The sequence below is a fragment of the Diadema antillarum genome, unplaced genomic scaffold, assembly GCF_040938485.1.
Source record: "Diadema antillarum isolate AM-2024a unplaced genomic scaffold, OU_Dant_1.0 scf00000224, whole genome shotgun sequence".
Classification (NCBI taxonomy): domain Eukaryota; kingdom Metazoa; phylum Echinodermata; class Echinoidea; order Diadematoida; family Diadematidae; genus Diadema; species Diadema antillarum.
In genome coordinates, this window is record NW_027271113.1 from 228,816 (window position 1) to 242,020 (window position 13,205).

General features: G+C 35.8%; 1 long non-coding RNA gene across 1 annotated transcript; it reads left to right on the forward strand.

Annotated features, from left to right (window-relative positions):
* The first annotated feature begins 3,112 nt into the window (after window positions 1-3,112).
* LOC139724615 (uncharacterized) lies at window positions 3,113-7,564 on the forward strand. Its single transcript, XR_011710471.1, has 5 exons — window positions 3,113-3,155; window positions 4,953-5,096; window positions 5,700-5,806; window positions 6,209-6,359; window positions 7,316-7,564. It is a non-coding gene; the product is annotated as an uncharacterized lncRNA (long non-coding RNA).
* The last annotated feature ends 5,641 nt before the right edge of the window (window positions 7,565-13,205 follow it).

A 13,205-nucleotide genomic window follows, 5' to 3' on the forward strand; every position in this document is an offset into this window, starting at 1 on the left:
CCACCCCCCCCCCCCCGAAAAAAAATGAGATTGTAAAAGACTCCCCTAGTTGTCCGACTGCGGAATCGCATGCTACGGTGTGAGTATGTTGGATAACTAGCGTTTGCTGTAAGTGAATGTTTAAGTGGTGTGTGTGTGTGTGTGTGTGTGTGTGTGTGTGTGCCTCCAGTAGCATGATTGTCCCTTTTCAGGTAATTTTCCAAATCAAAAAGTTGCCAAAAAGTTTTTCAAACCTGATATGATTCACGATTTTACACTTGTAACGTGACACGGTTTTCAGCTGTAATTTGTTTTCATTTTTTCCTGTAATTACCTTTTCAATAGTGGCTGCCGTCCCTGATTTCTTTTCTGTTGTCAGCACTATGATGACATTGTCTATTGTATTAACGTACTGTGCGTGATTGCACATGGCATTGTGCACGGTATGACAATGTTTCATTATTCAACACTGTAAGATGGCCTCGAGATTATGTATCGCTTCCCTCTCCTTCTAAGGGGTACTATTTTTTCTCTATTTGTCTCAGTTCTCTATTTTCATTTTATCTTGGTTGTGCGTGTGTCTGTTTGTCTGCGCGTGTGCGTGTGAGTGCAATAATGTGCTAGTCTTTGTGCGTGGGGGACTAATACTATACGGTCATATCACATGTGTTATCGGGATCTTGCTTACTTTATTGTCGAATACTAAAAACAAGTTGACCTTCAGACCTCTTTATGATGGTCTTTCTTCATTTTATTTCCTATTTTCGTGTAAGATTCGATTTTATATATGTATACATATAAGATATATATATATATATATATATATGTATAATACATATCTATATGTATATATATACATGTATACTAATATATATATATATATATATAATAATAATAATAATAACAGAAGAGGAGAAGAAGAACAGTAACACAAGTCATTTTTTATCATTTCTCTGTCATAATAGAGAGAAAGGGGAGATGCTTGATCGCCTCACTGAACTTACAGGAGACCTCGAAGAATAACATTCGAAGTCATGACCATGATAACACGGGCAAGGTGACGGGACGAAGTAATAACCCCTTCGAACATTCATTTCCTTTCGCACATCAGCGATACGTGCGCTTGTATTCGACAGGATGTATCGCTAAATGTCATTGCCTTCAAGCGACTCTATATTCCGCACCAGTTCAAGATTATCAAACTAATTTGAGGAGTCGTTTCGAACGCTGCTACTGCAGCTGAAGCAGCCATGAGGCTAAATCCTGGGTGACACTATTCCACTGAATATGTTGATCTTTGAATTGAATAGCGAACATTAGATCTGCTGTCACGCGAACGCTAATTAGGCCAAAAATCGTGTTTTGCACAAACGCAAAACAGCTGTTTCCATTGTCCAACCCGGAAGGTTGCCTCGTCCGTATAGCGTTCGCGTCGCAAATCTAAAGTTCGCTAATATCGCAAGGGGAAATATAATCTACGCACTGAAATGACTTGATTATCGATAAGGAAATTTGCAAAAGAAAACAAAACAGAAAATCAAATAAATTATTATGATGTTTATCGGACCTAATTATTGTGGCCTTCCTGTATGTTTCAAAGATAATGATATTATTTGTCACAAACTTCTGCATTATTCAAAAAAATGAATATATTACCAATTCAAGATATAATCTCCTTCCAAACAGGAATTTTTATGCAACAGTATTTATTTGGAGCATTACCAGCCCCCTTACAACTATGTTTTCATCTCAACAGCAGTATCCATTCTTATAATACAAGAAACCAACAAAATTTTCATCCTCCCCTTTATCGAACCGAATTAGCCAAGTCAACAATTTTTTATCAAGGTCCTATTTTGTGGAATACTTTACCAAAAGAACTGAAAACCTACAAATCATTACAGCAGTTCAGAAACAATTTTAGACGCACTTTCCGTATGTAATAGCAACATGGTTTTGTATATTCTGCCAGTATTTACTCTCTTCTTTTTCCTTCTTCATCCTGCTTTGATTGTGCACCATTTGTGTTCTATATATTTTGTATCTATATATTGTAAGTTGAGAAAGTCTTGTATTTACTTTGGGGCCTATTGCCAACAAGCCTGAAAGGCTTTAATTGGTCCCCCACAATGAATATGTTTATACTATGACTTGAAATGTAATGATTGTTGTTTTTAATGTGGAAATAATGTGGAAATAAATAAACATTGTGCGCATGGCATTCTTTTGGAGTCAATAATGTGTGGTCTGTCCATATTATAGTGGTGATATCTCTCTCCCAACTCTGTGGCATCTATATAAGAATTTCTAATTACTATTATAGTCCACCACAGATTTAAGTATATGATGTAAATGGAGACTCTCCTGTCATTCACAACTTGTGGCAAGTCTTTTTCTTTTTCTTTTTTTTTAAACTTATAGCAGAGATGACGGTCTCATTCAATCAGTTCCCTCTCCAGAGAAATCTTGATGACTCTCTTTATAGTAGACCAGCCAAACCTCAAAAAAGGCTCTAGATAAGGATTCGACGGCATTTTTTGTTAATGCTCCGTTCTCATACTGAAAGTCTTGCAAAAATACTAAGGAATAGCGTACGGCCGGATGTCACGCGCGTTTTTGCCGAAAAATGTCATTTTTAGCACAAAATTCAGAAGCATGTCAAAAATCACGATTTTTATTTTTTGCTTGCATTCAATTGATATTTGAAAGATCATGAGTTTCAATTGTCCCTTTTAATGAAATTGCAATTTAAATGTGTTTCCTTAGCATTTTAAAAAGTCATTTTGTACAGCCATATATGGGGCTCTCAAATGTTTGGGTGTTGTTTTCTCGAAATAATATTCACAGATTACTTAACGTTCTGCAAAGTTTGCTTTTCCAAGCTAATTAGATGATCTTCCAAAAGTACTTTAATGTTTTATAAAACTACAAGTGCTTCTTTAATTGAATGTGTCAATATTATTTCTAGTTTTCTTGAAGAAATCTTTACTTTTAATCAAAACTCTGAACTTGCAGGAACTCAGAAAATGCATTTTCCGAGCATTTTCCAGTAGCCCCGCGCAGCTTGTGTGCGCGCGAATACTTAATACGTGTGCGTACGTCTACCACGCACTACCCCTAATTCGGTCGTTGAGTTGGAAACGTGGTGACTGGAAAAGGGACTATTTCCTTCGAATGTAAGTAACTTAGTAAATAAATACATAGTTCCTTATTGCACTGCATAACGGAACTTAAAAATCTGTTTTGATCTATTAGTTAGATATACAACTTTGATCTGAGACTTGGTTAATATCAAGGTTCAAGCGCTAGTACTACGTTAGGCCGATGTCTTTAATTACTGTATTTCGCACCGATCCCGTGGGCGCGGGCATGCCTACCAACCCCCGGGCCGCCACCCGACCGTGCCGGCAGTGTTTGTTAGTGGAACAGCGATTATTCCGTAAAGCACGTCTTGACACGGTGCGAAAAGAGGCCTAACAAACATTTAACGTCTACGTCTAGATTTAGGTGTCTTGTTAGTTCGATCTAGGTTTGTAATTTATGGCCTCATCACATGCAGTTGGACTGAATCCTCGTCTACTGTTAGGTCTAATCTATCTAACGGTAATACACTCTCTCTAACTGTTAATACTAACGTTAGTGTTAGACATTCTAGCTAGTAGGGGTAGTGTTACTCTAACGACGAATGTTAGTGTTAGTGCTAGAATGTACGGCTACGCCTGTTATTATGCTAGCCAAAACAATTCAATCGGGCTTCATAGCTAGGCCCTATGACACTAGTACAGTGTAGTATAATCACAATGAACTTAACACCTAACGTTAGCACATTAGCAGTTGTATAACGTGGACAGTACAGGTCCACTACTACTAACGTTACTGCGCTGGTTAGATGTATTTCTATTTGTAGGGCTAGAGCCAGGTCCAGGGCAAGGGGCTGTAGACTATACAGAAGATGTAGATGTAGATCTACCAACGTTTAGATTCTAATAGTAATATACTAGACCTACAATATAAAATCTAGGGCCGGGGTCTGAAGCATAAATAGCTGGCGTCTGGAATTAGGATCTAGGTCTAACCTTAGTCAAGATCTGGGCCACTGATTCTACCTAACGTTAGAGGTTTCTAGTAATCTACTACTCATATCTAGGCAGTTTTGTTGTAAAGACCCAGCTTACTAGGCCTAGCTAGACCTAAGTTTAGGCATCTAGAGGTTCTAAAATCTATGCATAATAATTATACTATATATGTAGGCTAACTTTGATCAAAAAGTTCATGTTAGATCTAACATTTTAGAAGATCCTAACATTAGCTCTAACGTGAATTATCTAGGCTAATATTAGTCTCTAGAGCAGAGGTCTAAGGTTGATTCCACTCTTTCTGGTATTTGTAGACCTGTGGGTTCAGAAAAAGAGTCTAGGATTTAGGCCTAGGTGTTTTATATAAAAGCGAGTCTACAACCAAGTGATCTTGCCATTCGAATATGCCTGAAAGAGAGAGAGAGAGAGAAAGTGTTCAGTCCTGACTGCCAACCTCTCCTAATCTGTGAATCATTTACATGTACTCTTCTAGTTTACAAATAGATCTAGTCAAAGAGAAACTATTTAGAAATGTCTTTACTCATAAGTACCAAGTTCTTATGTTAATGTCTCAAGAATAAAGGTTCATTTGAAAAAATATAAATATTACATTTTTAATGGATCATTTATACCGACTCACTGAAACCTAAATATCTTCTTCTTTTTTAACTTTTTAACAGCTAAAAAAAAAATATATATATCATCTTAATGAAAGAGATATATTTTTAGTTATAATTGATTTGCATGGGAAACAAAGAAAATTATGTCAATGTCAAGATGCCTTTTCAAAACAATTAAATTTCAAATTGATTTTATTTTTTGTTCACTATTAGCTTATAATGCTCTGCTTTAAAGATGAAAAAAAAATATTTGAGTCATGTTGATTTCTGTTTTCAGCTAGATGTACCAACAAGTGGACAGACTGAGTCTTGTCTTCAAACTTCACCAAAGAGAGAGACATATGCCTATTCTGACTTGCCAAAATCTAATTGTAAAGACTGAGCTCTTTCTACCTGCAACAAATTGCAGAACAACCAGAAGGTAAGATACGGTAAATGTCTTAAATAGCGGTCTAATTTGAAATATCTTTTAAATACTAACTTACTAAGTGTTTGATTATCAAATGTATCACTTCAGTGCCCAGTTGAAAATAATGCCAAATCTAAATACATTGAGTATCAAATATTCCTATTCCATTTGAATAAATTGTAACAAGCATGTTTTCGCTTTGACAGTTGCATTACAATGCAGTGTACAAATACTTTGCAAACAAAGAGAGGAGAATAATCTTATACACGTGTATCTCCATTTATATAATAAGGGGAGCAAATCTATGATCGGATGTGTATTCTTGTTTTCTTGTAAATTCATTGCATGTTCTATTGTAGAGGATCATATGAAAGAACGGTATTCTATCTACTGAAGATGAGATCATATAAAAATCAAACATAAATGTAATCAAGTAAGATATTATATTTAATGAAATATTTCTCAACCATGTCAATTGGCACAAGTGTTTAATGTGTGCACAAATGAAAATACGTCTGTAGTCACAGATCAATTAACTTTCCATTGTTATTATGTTGCGTTAAGTATGACGTAAGGGTGATATGCTGTGATGTATTGTTCTTTATTTTTATCAAGGTGTCACCAACAAATGGACATGCTGAGTTTGAGATCACATCCACTAGAGTGAGGGGGAGATAGAAAGATGTCTTGACTGCGATGTGAATGCCCTTTCCAGCTCAGAAGTAAGTGTCATCGATTTGAAATTAGGAATATCATCTCATGAATACAAATCGATTTATGCAAGGAAATCATATCCTAATCCACATACAAAATCAAATATTTGTGTACAGGAATTACAGGTGTCAAGATGACTTCCATCCTACATAATTCATTTTCAGTAAGATATGGCTTTAGAGCATCAAAGATGATAATAACAATGACATGATTAATGTATTACATGTAAGACAAATTAATGTTGACAGTGACCTGAAGATCCAAAATCTCATACTAAGGGATTCATGAGATCGTGATGATTAATTCTAATTCATGATGAATGTGTTTGTTTATGTTGCAGTATGATTATCCTGTTTCACTCATAAAAATGATAACTTATTTAAGTTTTTGTTAATTGTATTTTCGACCAGAATTAGCACAAAGTGGACAAAATGGACCCTGCAAACCACAGCCAACTACGGACAAGAGAGAGAGAGAGAGAAAAAAGAAAGAGAGAGATGTCCTGACTACCAACCTCTAATCTGTGCATCCTGCACTCTATTTCGAAAGGAAATGTGGGAGGTAAGCAATAATACATGTACATGTAAAATGTAAACCCCAAATATGTTGGAATATTTTGTCAAGCCTTTGACATCTTGACCAAATTTTTGACTGTCGATCGTTCATTGGGCAGAAAATTAACGCATGTTTTGCTAAATGAATGCAGTACTGCATATGCATGTAGTCAATCACTCCAACAACGAAGATTTACATGAATTAACGCTGATTATTATTTTTTTTTTTAGCCTCTGTCAAAGATGGTTGCAGGAGTTTTTATGTTGTTGCAGTCATCATTCACACGCACATCTGTCCTATTCTCATCTTGCAATAACTTAACATTTACTCAGCAGATCATCTTCAACTTTGGTTTTATACAGAAGAGATGATTACCTGCTGAGCCTTGTACAAGTAGCATTTTAGTTATTGTTGTGATTTTGCTGCTGATTGTAAATTACAGGGAAACCCTGATTTTTATTGACTGTAGAGCATTGCTACCATGACATTATATTTACCTTCGGATGGCAAAGTTACCATAACCTCTAAGCAATTTGACTTTGATTAGTTATGAGGGTATTGATGTGAAAGGTCACAGGGACATTATATGCACGAAAGTGTTGAATGTATCCAGTTGCAGTATCAGGCAAGCACTACCTTGAAATTCTTCTGAATGGAATAAAAAGCTTAATGGAAAGAATTGGATATTTGGATCATGAAAGTTTCCTACATTTTATATTTCATCGTGTACTCACGGTTAAATTGCTACAATTAGGATCTACTGTATAAAATAATATACTTTACAGTTTCAAGGAAACACTACATATAGAGGAAATCAAGTAACCGTATGTCTTTATTAGCCTATATGTCACTGTGTCTTCACCAAAGATTAAAATGCCCATGTCACTTTCCTCATCAAGTAAAGACAGATACACCATTCTCTCTCTCTCTCTCTCTCTCTCTCTCTCTCTGTCTCTCTCCAGAAACAACCCTGCCAGGCTATCCGGTCCGCATCCAGATTCCGTATGAAGGATGTCATCAGAACCTGAACTTACATGTGGAATGCATCCATCTAAACTTCTCAAATATAATCACAATGTGCTTTCAGAACTATTATAGAAGTTGAATATATAAAAGACATGTGTATATATTAGACATTTCTACTAATCCAGATTAAATGCTTCTTTTCTAATCTTTTTTTTTTCTTTTTTTTTCCCTTAGTGATAAAGTAAAACAAGACCTGATATCAAAATGTGCACAACACTACTTGGCAAAGAGCATTTACAATATGATTTGATGTAGATCTACTTCCAATTTTGATGGCAGCATTAAAGGGATGAGGGATGGCCTACTTTTGGTTGAGATGGGGGCTGATATGGAGATTTTGTAAAATAATGAGAACCCTGTTACGAAATATTAAAGAGTAAACAATACCAAGAGGAATTCCAAATTTATTTGTTAAAAATTGGTTTTGAAAAGGCCGAGATGTACAAAAACAAAGAGGTCCTAATAAAGGTGGCACCCACTTCTAATTATTATCATTCTGTGTCACTTTTTAAAAAAATTTCTCGGCCGTTTCAAAACCAAGAACTTTAATCAAACAAACTTCAAATTACTCTAAGAATTTGATGCTCTTTCATATTTCATAAGTTGTTTTTATTTGCTTGCAAAAAGTTAAAGTCTGAATCTCCATCTCAACCAAAACTATACCATGCCTTTGAGACTCACAGTTACAAGCCGCATACTAGTAGTTCATGGAAATTGATCCTGTTATTTCCTTTGAAGCCCAAACGCCAACATTTTAATCCTGTCAGATTTGAATGTCTTTTGTGTTTGTTTTTATGGGGGGGGGGCAACAAAAGGGAAGTGAACTTTGCCTTTCTTCATCAGATGGAGGAAAATATGTAACATGTTAGTCAGAAAAAAAAAACTGCACGTTGAAGTGCTTAAAAAGATAAAATTTCACAAAGTAACAGTTGGTGAATCTGAAGGGAAATAGCATAGAGCATGTTTTTTCTTTTCTAGTTTAAGATATAAAAGAATAGTATGTAGCTTAAAGGAACGAACATAACTAAAATGTTTCAATCCAAACGCCAAGTACAAGAAGTAGTGAAAAGAAAATGTACTGGTCAAGATGTATGTTTTGCCAGGTTTTCTTTCACATGTGCCATAATTGTCATGATGTTGGTAATACTGTAATATATGTTAGCTATTCAGGGCCCCAGCAATGTATTCTGGTACTTGGAATGAGGGAAAGTATTAGAGGGAAATGCCGGTACCATGCATTTTGGAGAGGTGATTTTTTTTTCTTCATTGAGAGACGAGTATTCAGTACAGATACCTTATCACACTGGTCTGCAGAACACAAAAATAATATCAGACTAAAAGTAGATTTTTAAAAATTTGGCAGTCACCATTCTAATTTAGTTGTACATTGACGAAAGTTCAATGCAACAGCGTACAGTCATAATTAGCTAGGATATGTAACCACAAATTTTTAAAAAGATAGAGATATTGAAATATTGCTTAAAGAGAACATTTTGTTTTTCTAACTGGTGTAACGTTTGTGATGCTGGACACATTATAGTATATGTCACATTAAAAAAAAAAATTGAGGCTGTCAATGCAGTTAATGTAGTCAGCGCAATTTGTATTGTTTTTCAAACTCTTTTGATGTATATCACAGAGATTTGTTCATGAAAGACATTTTCACTGAGGACTCATTCTTTTCTAAAGCTTTTAATCATTTAAGAAGATTGCTTTCAGATGGATTTTTTTGTTTGTTTTTAGATGTCCACAAATGGAGACTGAGGTTCTTTACCTTTCAAAACGAAATACTGTTGAAGAGAAATAATTATATATATTTTGCAGGATTCAAGCATGTTCTTACTGTGTATGGTATTCTAATCAGCATTTTGGTAACCAGCAATATAGATGTCAAGTGCTGCTATTCTAGTAAATGTACGCTAATGGCAAATCATTGCTTTAAAAAAGAGAAATTGCCTCGTTTACTGTTTACTGTATTTCATTCGTGAACGCTGTTTGAGACGGTGGTTGCGGGCGTGTGCACATTGTGTAGTACGTTTTGTTGGTTGACTGGGAATTTAGAGTGTTGGTGATAACTGAAATGATTTTTTTTTCACAAATTTGTGATAATATAGAAAAAAAATCGAATTGCAAACAAACAAGTTGTTACATGTCTGCTCCAAGGACATAGAACTTGGCCAAGGATTAATATAATCTGCAATATAGACTCGATGATATAACCGACTTAATGATGGGAAGGGGAAATAAAGCTGTTATTGCATTGTACGCATTTCACTTCTACTTCCTTTTCGCTTCTTATTTTCTCTTTTGAGGGTGATATTTGCCTTACTTTTTCACACAAATCCGGGATACATAATAACATTTTTATGTCGCCGACTAAGTGTGCGTTCCAAACAACGTTCATGTCAACAATCAACCATCATAAAAGAAACATTTAGTATAAGTCTTCTGCGGGAGAATAAATCAAAATAAAATGGAAACACCTCACCTTAGAACATTACAAAAGTAAAAGTGATTTCGTGCCTATCCCTTGCAGGGCTCCGTTTCAGGGCCTGAGAATGCAAACTTATATAGCATTACGAATTCCAAAGCATTCTCGGGGGAAGGGGTGAGTATGCAGGATGGGAGATTTGGTATCGTAATTTTTCCCAGTAACATGTGATTTGTTATCACGGTTTCCATGACAACCATTTCCGAACATAGTAAACAATTTTATATAACTCTTAGGTTTCATTGTTAAACATAGATTAGTTAGATTGACACATTTTTCACACACACACAAAATGTTTCAACACTTTCGTACGTTTTACAATTATGAATATTTGAAATTTTCAGGGAGTGACCTAATGATGATCAGTTGCCATGGTAACAACACTACTGATTTTATTTTTTTTTGGGGGGGGGGGTGGGGAAGAAGCACATTTCAGTCATATCAAGCTGCCACAAAGGGTTTTGCAGTCAGCTATCCAACCTGTCCATTGACTTCGCCAATTATGTAAGATAAATACCTACACGCACTATACCATGTACAATATATATGGGCTTACGCTATACATTCGATTTTTCATTCAAAATGCGCGTCAGGTAAAAATACATCGTCCCATTTAGGATAACATAAAACGAGTTATCTTTCGCCTTATCTTGTAATTTCTTTGCTGCATAAGATATCAGAATATATATTATATTTCGGAATAATAAAAACTTTTGAATAGATTGATTTAGGTAGTTTAAAAAAACTTTGAAATATTGGTAGATTTTACAAAGTACAATTTTGAGTAAATCAAGTTTTTATGTTTCATTGCGCCATATATGTGCGTGTAAAAATTCTACATTCAAATGCATATTAGTCAGGTTCTAAACTTGAAATGGAAGATAACACATTTCTAGTTTGAAAGGTACTTATCAACCATTACTTATTTCGGTAAAAAAATAAAAATCGTGATTTTTTACATTCTTTCAAATTTTGTGCTAAAAAAGACATTTTTCGGCAAAAACGCGCTTGACATCCGGCCGTACGCTAAACTTGAGTATTTTTGCAAGACTTTCAGCTGGAAAACTTAGCATTAACAAATTTTGCCGTCCAAAGTAAAAAAAATCGTCTTGGCTGGCCTACTATTAGATTGGACTGACACTCTTCATCGATTCCAGAAAGTATCGTGAATGGATGGAGGAATGAAATGGTAGGACGGACTCAGTGTCCAAAACCACTATGAGGAGTTAATTGCAAAACGTGGTAAGCACCATTTTCAGACATTTCAAATTAGTTTATCATCGCAAAGAGTGAAATAAGACATTTTGGCTGAAACTTCATTTGTTGCATTATAGAACGAAATATTTTTCAAGTTATGATTAAAAGTCTCACAAGTACTCATTGTTTTCTTTCTTTTTTGGCAGGTTAATCGCAATTATCTCAACTTGACAAGAATGGACTTAGCCCTTTTTTGCGATCAAACTGTTCACACCTGTTTCTCACTGAAGATGCATCACTCGAGTGTTGCAGAATCAATAGTGCTCACCACATCCATAAGTTATTAGTTTTCGACTGTGTAAGTGAACGTTTCAGCGAATGAAATGCAAACAGTGGGTTCTCATAAACTGACAAATTCAACACGACAGTTCAAAATTTTCTCGTCAATTTGTCTCAATTTAACAAATTTGAAATTCACCAACATAATATGAAAGAGAAAAGGGGATGTTCCCTTACCGTTATCTAGATCAACGGTGCAGACAATTTCTCCTCTTTCTAAACGGGTTGGGGGATGTTAAGAGGCTTACCCCCCCCCCCCCTCCCACATACTGTTTCCCACAAAGGTTGCACGAAAGAACACTGTTCTTTACTCTGCTATTCGTCACAACCACTGCAGAATGCCTGGATGAGTTTTTTTTTCTGTAAAAGATAGAAAAGACAATTCATTAGGCGCATATAAAAGCACTATTCATAAATTGTCATAATAGGACTTTTTTTGGTCTTTTTTAGGCATATCACTAACCATGGGGCATTCAGATACACTTCAACCGCAGCCTATATAGGCCTACCTTTTCCAAAAAACCCCAGTTTCATGAACAAACCTGATGAACAATTATATCGGTAAACATACATCTCACATCACCCCGCCCCTCCCGAAAAAAAAAGAAGAAAAGAGGTAACTGTTGAGAATGCGCAATATATCGACAATACCACTGCAAATAGTACATCTTGATTGTTGCTCATTTAAGTTTGTACTTTGTCACGTATGCGCGGACTAAACGCGTCAACCGTACATGGATTAATTTACATTAAGTACGTCAATTTGGAAAATGAGGAGAATTGGAAGGATTGCAAACCAACGACATGAAAATATGACACAAATGAACGTGTGGTTGTATTCATGCATTTTCATGTAAAACAAACTAAACAAATTATTTAGGGGGTTATTCCCCGATATGTGTGGTTGTATACATACATTCTAGCATGTAAAACAAACTAAACAAACAAGTGATGGGGTCCTCCGATGTAAAGACAGATATTCAAGTGAAAAACTCCGTAGGATTAAAAAAGAAAAAGATTTTTGGATTAACAGTGCTCAACAGCGAATCCAAAAGCAGGAAATGTGGAGAAGTTTGTTTGAGTAGCAACAAAAATATAACAGATGACAGACACCACGCTGAAACTGAATTAATTCATGGAAACGATATTACAAAAGACAGACTCACGAGACGTATGATTTTTATGTTTGGTGACATTTCTCACGCTACGCACTCTCTTCTCTGACATTTTAGAAGCACATTTTGCATGCATGTTTGCTTGCGAAGAAATTATCACCCCATTGTGAGGTTCATACTCAATTCCCAGCGAAATCAAATCCTGGTTCAAGTTTTGTAGGTTTCTAGATCACACCACGACGCTTTGCATGGGGAAAAAAAGGTTTTATGTTGTATTAAAATCTAATGTGGCAACCCATGTTGGAGGCTGTGAATTGTACTTGTCTTCATAATATACCGGTAAATATCACGGTCTTATTTACACTAATTATCCGCTCAGGTTGGCGGAGCAAATACCTTGCAATCTGAATTTAAGAATGGAAGAAGGCTGGTAAGAAAGATGCGTGACTTCTTATCGAATCTAAGCGCAACGCAAACAGAGCAATTCCAGACAAATCGGTCAAACCCAAGAGTAAACTCTCCTGCATCTTGTGGGTGGGTCTACCCCCTGACAAATACATGTTTAATTGTGTCTGCCGGGGCCCCTCGTTCGCGCCGTTTTCATGTTCAGCAAATGATTGACTGGAGTAAAGTTTGCAGCCACTCCATCCTCCATGCGAGCATCGAGATTTGTCGGCGGGAGGG